This window comes from Gossypium arboreum, chromosome 13 (assembly GCF_025698485.1).
Source record: "Gossypium arboreum isolate Shixiya-1 chromosome 13, ASM2569848v2, whole genome shotgun sequence".
In the NCBI taxonomy this organism is placed as follows: Eukaryota; Viridiplantae; Streptophyta; class Magnoliopsida; order Malvales; family Malvaceae; genus Gossypium; species Gossypium arboreum.
In genome coordinates, this window is record NC_069082.1 from 83087238 (window position 1) to 83096018 (window position 8781).

Sequence of the window (8781 nt, forward strand, 5' to 3'; positions counted from 1 at the left end):
TAGCCTCACGAGTGACTCCTAAATAGCAACCAAAAACCCTATTAAACACTTAACCAGAGTAACACACGAGTTAGTGAACCGAAAACTTACTATACGCACCTTAACAGTGAAAAAACATGACGTTTGCAAGCAAGGAAGAATTTAAAGTCGAACAATGAGGGAAAACAAAGGAATTTCAGTAGCACAATGAGTAAAATAGAGGGGAAACAACAACAAAAAGAGAGGATGTAGCCAAATTTGTCAAAAAAAGAAGAAACATAAAACTGATAACTGATAACCCCCTAGTGATTTTCTCCTTAATTCTCTCCACTACTTAGATTTCTGATCCAACTCAAACTCTTCCCCATAACCACTTAAAAATAAAGCCGACGCAGGGAATCAAACACAGAATCTCCAGCACATTTGACACTCTACTTAGCCACTAGACCAGCAGGCCCATTCTAATATGAAATTACACATAACTTAATATAAACCTTTTGTACTAGCAGTTAAGACTTAATTCAGGAAAAAGCCAAAATTTGCCAACAACAAGGCTTGAACTTGGGACCTCTCACATACACCCAGAACACTTAACCACTGAAGCAGATACATATTTGTGTCAAATATTTACAGAAACAAAAACACAAATTTTGGGGTGTTACAACTCTACGCCCTAAAATAAAATTTTGGCCTCGAAATTTACCTGATCAGAAGATATGAGGATACAGCTAGCGCATTGCATCTTCAGGCTCTCACGTAACCTCCTCAGTGCTATGATTCTGCCATAACACCTTTACTAAAGGAATAGATTTTCTCCTCAAAACTTTAACGTCGTGATCTAGAATTTGAACCGGCTCCTCCTTGAAGGTCAGATCTGGTTGAACCTCAATCTCTTCAACTGGAACAACGTGCGTGGGATCAGAGCGATAACGCATCAATATTGATACGTTGAAAATATCATGAATGCGATCCAACTTCGAAGGTAGCTTCAACTGATATGTGACTGGCCAAACTCGCTTCAGAATTTGGTACGGCCCAATAAATCGAAAGTTCAGCTTATTTTTGCTGCCGAACCTCAGAATCTTTTTCCATGGCGAAACCTTGAGAAAAACTAAGTCCCTTATAGAATACTCTATCTCTCGATGTTTTAGATCCGCATAAGATTTTTGCCTATCAGAAGCTGCTTTCAGTTGATCCCGAGTCAAACGGACCTTGTCCTCAGTCTTAGAAACCATCTCTGGACCTAGAATGCGTCGCTCACTCAACTCAGTCTAGCATAAGGGAGTACGGCACTTAAGACTATATAGTGCCTCGTAAGGTACTATCTGTATACTAGACTAGTAGCTGTTATTGTAAGCAAACTCTGCTAATGGAAAATACTCCTCCCAACTGCCTCGGAAGTCAATCATACAACTCCTCAACATGTCCTCTAATATTTGAATCACCCTCTCCGACTGACCATCTGTTTGAGGATGGAAAGCAGTACTAAAGTCTAACCTTGAACCCAAAGCTTCATGAAGCTTCTTCTAAAATCGAGACGTGAAACGTAGATCCCTATCAGAGATGATCGACACGAGTACCCCATGAAGTCTTACTATTTATAATATGTAGAACTTAGCCAATTTTTGCAAAGAGAAGTCCGTCCTGACCGGAATGAAGTGAGTAAACTTGGTCAATCGATCTACGATAACCCATATAGAATCCTTATTAGTGGGTGATAGAGGCAACCCACTAATGAAGTCCATCATTACTCACTCTCATTTCCACATCAGTATCTTAACCGGCTGTAGCAAACCCGAAGGTAACTGATGCTCAACCTTAACTTGCTGACAAGTCAAACAGCGAGCCATAAAATCGGTAACCTGTCGCTTCAACCCTGGCCACCAATATACATCTCGTAGATCTCGGTACATTTTATTTTCGCCGAGATACATAGCATAGGGGCTACTATGTGCCTCCCTCAGAATCGACTGTCTCAAATCCTCATCATTCGGTACACAAATCCAACCACAAAAACATAATACCCCATCCTTGTTAATCCTAAAATCCAAAGTAATACCACTCTCAACCTGACGGAACCGCAACTCAAGAGACTTATCCATCATCTGTTTATTTCTGATTTGATCAATCCATTTCGGTTTCACTTAAAGTTCTGCCAATAGACTCCTCATCGAAAAGACTCAGTCGAGCAAACATTGCTCTCAGATCTGTCATAGCCCTACGGCCACCACATTGGCCTTACTAGAATGATACTCGATGGTGCAGTCATAGTCCTTAAGCAACTCAACCCATCTACGCTACCTAAGATTTAACTCTTTCTAAGTGAGGAGATATCTGAGGCTCTTATAATCAGTGTAAATAGTATCATTCTCACCATACAGAAAATGCCTTCAAATTTTCAGAGCGAAGACTACCGCTGCCAACTCCAAATCATGCATCGAATAGTTAGCCTCATGAGTCTTGAGCTGTCGAGACTTATAAGAAACTCCATTTCCATCTTGCATTAGAACACAACCCAGACCCACATACGATGCATCACTTTAATCCACGAAGTCTTTACCGGGCTTAGGCTGTATCAGAACAAGAGTCTGAGTTAAAACCATCTTGAGCTTATCAAAGCTCTCCTACTTTGCATCAATCCAAACGAAAGGAAATCCCTTACGCAGTAGCTTAGTCATTGGAGCTGCGATCAAAGACAACCCTTCTATGAAACATCGATAATATCCTACCAGCCCCAGAAAGCCACGAATCTCAAACACATTTTATGTTGTTTCCAATCCAACACAACCTTAATCTTACGAGGATCAACTCGTATCCCCCAGCCGAAACTATATGTCCTAAAAATGTCATTTCCCGAAGCTAGAACTTACACTTGCTGAACTTCGTATACAACTGTTTCTCACAAAGAATCTGTAGAACCACTCTGAGATGCTAATCGTGCTGATCATCTGTCTTAGAATACACCAAAATGTCGTCGATGAACACTATTACAAACTGATCTAGGAAGTGCTGAAATACTCGATTCATCAAATCCATGAATACCGCTGGTGCATTAGTCAAACCAAAAGGCATAACTAGGAACTCGTAATGTCCATATTGAGTATTAAATGTCGTTTTATGCACGTCAGCCTCTTTTACCCTCAGTTGATGATACCCTGAACGGAAGTCAATCTTGGAATACACAAAAGCTCCTCTAAACTGGTCAAATAAATCATCAATCCTCGAGAGATGAAAGGAACTTCCTTACGCAGTAGCTTAGTCATTAGAGCTGCGATCAAAGAGAACCTTTCTATAAAACGTCGATAACATCCTACCAGCCCCAGAAAGCTGCGGATCTCAAACACATTTTTTGGCTGTTTCCAACCCAACACAGCCTCAATCTTACGAGGATCAACTTGTATCCCCCCAGCAGAAACTACATATCCCAGAAATGTCACTTTTCGAAGCCAGAACTCACACTTGCTGAACTTCGAATACAATTATTTCTCATGAAGAATCTATAGAACCACTCTGAGATGCTCATCGTGCTGATCCTCTATCTTAGAATACACCAAAATGTCGTCAATGAACACCATTACAAACTGATCCAGGTAGGGCTGAAATACTCGATTCATCAAATCCATGAATGCTATTGGTGCTTTAGTCAAACCAAAGGGCATAACTAGGACCTCGTAATGTCCATATCAAGTCCTAAATGTCGTTTTATGCACGTCAACCTCTTTTACCCTCAGTTGATGATACCTCGAAAGCAAGTCAATCTTGGAGAATACAAAATCCCCTCTAAACTGGTCGAATAAATCATCAATCCTATGGAGAGGGTATTTATTCTTAATTGTTAGCTTGTTCAGCTACCGATATTTGATATACATCCGAATTGTCCTATCTTTCTTCTTTACAAATAGAACAGGTGCTCTCTACGAAGACACGCTGGGACGAATGAACCCATAGTCTAACAGCTCCTGAATCTAATCCTTAAGTTTCATCAGCTCTTTCGGTGCCATTTGGTAAGGGGCTATAGACACCGGAGCTGTACCAGGAAACAACTCAATCCCAAACTCCACCTCACGGCTCGGAGGTAACCCAGGTAACTCATCAGGAAACACATCTGGAAAATCCCTCACTATTTTGATGTCCTTAACCGAAGAGTCCCTAGAATCAGAAATACTGACGTACACCAAGAATGCCTCACACACTTTCTGAACCAACTTTTCCGCTACCAAAGCTGAGATCACATTAGTCAGGTAGTCACAACGTTCCCTAATTACAATTACCTTAATATCCTCATCGGTTCTCAACACAACCCTTTTTGTCACACAATTCAGACTTACTTGGTGCCTTACCAACCAATCCATCCTCAATATCAAATCAAACTCCCCAAATGGAAGCTCCATCAGATCAGCCCAAAAATACTATCCCTTGAACCTCTAACAGAACGTCTCTATACAATTTACTAACTGAATGGATTGCCCCAAAGAACTCACAACAGTCATTTCATTAGAAGTATCCTCGACTGAAATCCCTAAGTTTCAGACACAGTACTAGCTACATAAGAGTGCGTAGAGCCTATGCCTATCAGTGCAAAATAAGGTCTATTAAAAATTAAGAATGTACCTATGATGATGTCTGGAGTATCTCGGTCCTCACGGTAACGTGCAGCATAAACCAGAGTAGGCTGCCTCGCCTCAGTCGATCCAGCACCTTTGTCTGGTACTCTCTGTCCTCAGCCCATGCCGTTACCACCCTTGGACTGACCTCAGCCCTTAGGTGGCTGCTGAACTACCCTCGGTGGCTGTGCAGCCCTAATAACCAGAGTTTGTATTTGATCAGTTCTTAATGGACAATCCCGAACATGGTTCTCAGTCGACGTACATCTTAAGCACACCTCAGTAGTCCTCCAAAACTCGCCCGGATAGCGTCTACCATAGTGCCCACACAGCGCCACCCTAGTAGGAGCAATAGAAAGCTCAACTCTCAGTAGCCCATCAGACCTGACAGTCTTCTTAGGCCTTATTGCAAAACTCGATGGCTCAAATTCCCTATTATTCTTTCTTTTCTCTCAGTTTTGGTGCTCAGCGCGCTTATCGTCCTCGGCGATCTTCGCCTTCTCAACTAGAATAGAGAAATCATGCTCCCTTTGCAGAGCTATCAGAACTCTCAAACTGTCATTGAAACCATCCTCAAATCGGACACAGCGTTCATACCCAGTCGCCACCATGCTTTGCGTATAACGGCTCAACCTCAAGAACATGACCTCATACTCGACCACTGAACGATCTCCCTGGGTGAGATTAAGGAACTTACGCCTCCTGGCATCAATGTAACTGGCCCCCACATACTTACCCTGGAACATCGTCTTAAAATAATCCCAGGTCAATCGGTCGGGCTAAGTGCCCTCCTTAACCGTAAGCCACCACTAGTATGCCTCATCACGTAATAGAGAAACAACCCTCTTAAGCTTCTGCTCAGCAGTAAAATCCAGGTCGTCTATAATTCTCTCCGTGGCCTCCATCTAGTACTCAGCCACATTAGGGGCGACTCCAATGACACCCCTGAATATCTCAGCCTTATTGGACTAGAGTCATTTCGTAACCGGCCCTCGACCCTCAAATCTAGTGTTAGGCCCAACGACCCTATCCAAAATCCGTAGCATGGCTTGGAACAGTGCGTCGTCTCCAGCCGTACGATCATGAGGCCCAGACCCAATCTCTATCGTAGGTGATACCAGCGTCTCGCTAGTATCCAGATTCGGAATAGTATCAGATGCCAAGGACTCAGATCGAGCCCCTATACGGCTCCTACCACGGCCTCTAGTACCCCGTCCACGAGTACCAAGTATGCTCATCTTAAATTTTAAAATTTATCTGTATTAAAAGTTTTATGCATTAGTTACAGTTCTAATATTTATTAACAGATATTTTATGCAATACAACATCAGAATATTCAGAGTCAGTTATCGCGGGTAGTAGTCTCACTACAATTTTCAGTCTACACTACCTAGAGTGTTTTCAGTGTAATATACTACCTAAAGTAGTTTCAGTATATTCTAATCATATTCTCAGACAATTTTAAACAGAGTTTCAGAGAACTTATAAGATCAACGCCGGAGACTCGGTGTACCACATACTTATTTCAAACATATTTCAAATTATTGACAAATAATTTTTTTAAAACCAATCTTTAAAACCCAAATCCACAGTCGAGTTTTGCAACCTGGCTCTAATACCACTAAATGTAACACCCTAAACTCGAATTGGACGTTATGGCCGAATCTGGCGATGTCACATGAGAGTGTTTTTGAAAACGCATTAACCTTTAAACCGTTCCAGTTATTATCTTTTACATAGTTCAAGAAAACTAGGACTAATTGATTTGTTTTAAAGCATTTCTTTTACGCAGAAGCTTTTGATAAAATTCGTCTTTGGAAAACCGTTCGTATTTACGGCTACCATCATTTTGATTAAAATCGAATTTCTCATAAATAGGCGCTTTAATGGCATGTAGGTTCATGAACTAGTTACATGCATCTTGTAGATTTATCCTTCATGATGTGCATGCATGTTATCATTCATTGTGCCGCATTAATTATTGACTTCTTTCCCCTTGGACGTTCATGCATATGGCTCATACATGAACATGAACCAAATGGTCAATTTAAGCTCCTTTCTTGCCAAACATCCATGAATATGAATGTTGCATTGAATTTGGTCAATAACAAACACATGCACCATTGAATCTGCCCCTTTGTATTTGAATGATCAGCAGGCAATGTGAACAACCTGAAAAAACACATTTAAACTAGGCTTAAACACAATTTAATTTGTCTGAACTAAAGACATGTATTAAAGACGTCTAAACTAAGACATATTTAAAACATATATTAAAGGTTTCCTAAACTATGGCATAATTAAAAACCCTTATTAAAGATGTTTAGATTATGACATAATTAAAGACTTAAACTAATTTTAACTAAATAATTAAAATGGATGAACATCCTTATTTTCCAGCAACCACATTAACAAAATAAAATTAAAGCTTCATTTTGCACTTGGGCCCCTCGTGCTTAGGATAATTCTGATGTCGTCAAATTGTGACATGATGCGGCCGGGATCGCATCAAGTGGGAAGTAATTGATATGGTTTTTATAAAATGAAAAGAAATAACTAAAATGTTAGTGGGCAAATTATTAACAAATAATGGGTACAATGGTATACTGTATTCTTAAGAAAGAATGTCAATTTGGAGTTGGTCGTTTTGTCTATTTTTTATTGAGTATCAAATTTAAATTCAATTTAAATAAAAATAGTAATTTAATTTTCGTAGTTTCAAAAATGCGTTTTATTAAGCATAAAAGTATTAAACTTTTACTCAAAATTTTGGTTTTCAAACTCCGTAAAAAGTTAAAAGATTTTGATGTTTTATAATCTAAAATTATGTTTTTAGACCGTTAGGATATTATTATATAATATTATCTTTTAGGAATATCTAAATATTTTGTATATTATTATATATCCTTTAGGTATATATTTAGGAATATATTATATATCTTTCCTATTCCTACATGACTACTATTGTAGTCATGTATAAATATTATGTATACTTTTAAGGTTTACCAATAAAATTGAAAGGAATTACTCTATTCTTGTCATGGTATCTGACCTTGGTGTTTAACACACACAAAAAAAATTCATTGTTCTCAATGGCTGGTGGATTCTAATTCTAAACCATCACCACCTAAAATTGAATGTTGAAACTATCACCATCGTTCTTAATGGCTGGTGGCGATTCTACTTCTAAACCATCACCACTTAAAATTGAATGTTGAAACTATCACCATCGTCCTTAATGGCTAGCAGTGATTCTACTTCTCCACCACCTAAAATTGAACTTAACTCTAAATTTTTTCTTAAGTCCTCCAGATCGACCCATGATTTTATTACTCTTATTCGATTAAAGCTCGACAATTTTGATGATTGGGCTTATGCTATTTGCGTCGCTCTATCTTCTCGACGTAAATTTGGATTTCTTGATGGTACCAAGGATGATTGGGTTACCATTCATTGTATGCTTGTGTCTTGGATTCTCAATCCTATTGATCCGGAGAATCCTATATTTGACGAGTGAACTAAACATGTTGAAGTGGATTGTCACTTTGTTAGGGACGCAATCTAGGATGAGTTGATTGCACCTTCTTATGTTCCAATCTCTATTCAGTTGGCTGACATTTTTACAGAGGTGCTTGGTAAATCGTAATTTGAATACCTTCTCTAGCATATCCCAAAAATCGGGTTAGTAGAAATTGAGTTAGTGAACTGATAGAGTGGACTCGCCCTATTTTTAGTTAAATATTGTGAAATTGTGAAAAATGAAGTGATTTGGTTCAGTGGTTAAGTGTTGTATTTGTGTGTGTGAGGTTTTGGTTTCGAATCCTTTCCTTTAAATTTTTGGTATTTTTGTCTCAACCTCTATCTTTGAACTTCTAGCTTAAATATTATTTTTAGCTCAATTGATGATAGAATGAGCCTACTGGTTTGCTGGTAAAGCTTCAGCTTACTTAAGGATCTTACGTTAGAATCCTCATGCGTGCAAAATGAAAATATTTTTGTAATTTTTTGTCTGTCCATTCATGTGGTAGAAGTGGGGTTAAGTTTGAACACTAAAATCTGATATGTAGTTAGTAGTGGGGTTTTGTGGGATTTTATTTTTGAATTATCCCTAAATTTTCCCAAAAGTTTTGCCATCACTTTCTCCCTCTCTTTCCCACATTTCTGTCTCCCATCTTCTTTGTGGAATTATTTTTGTTGT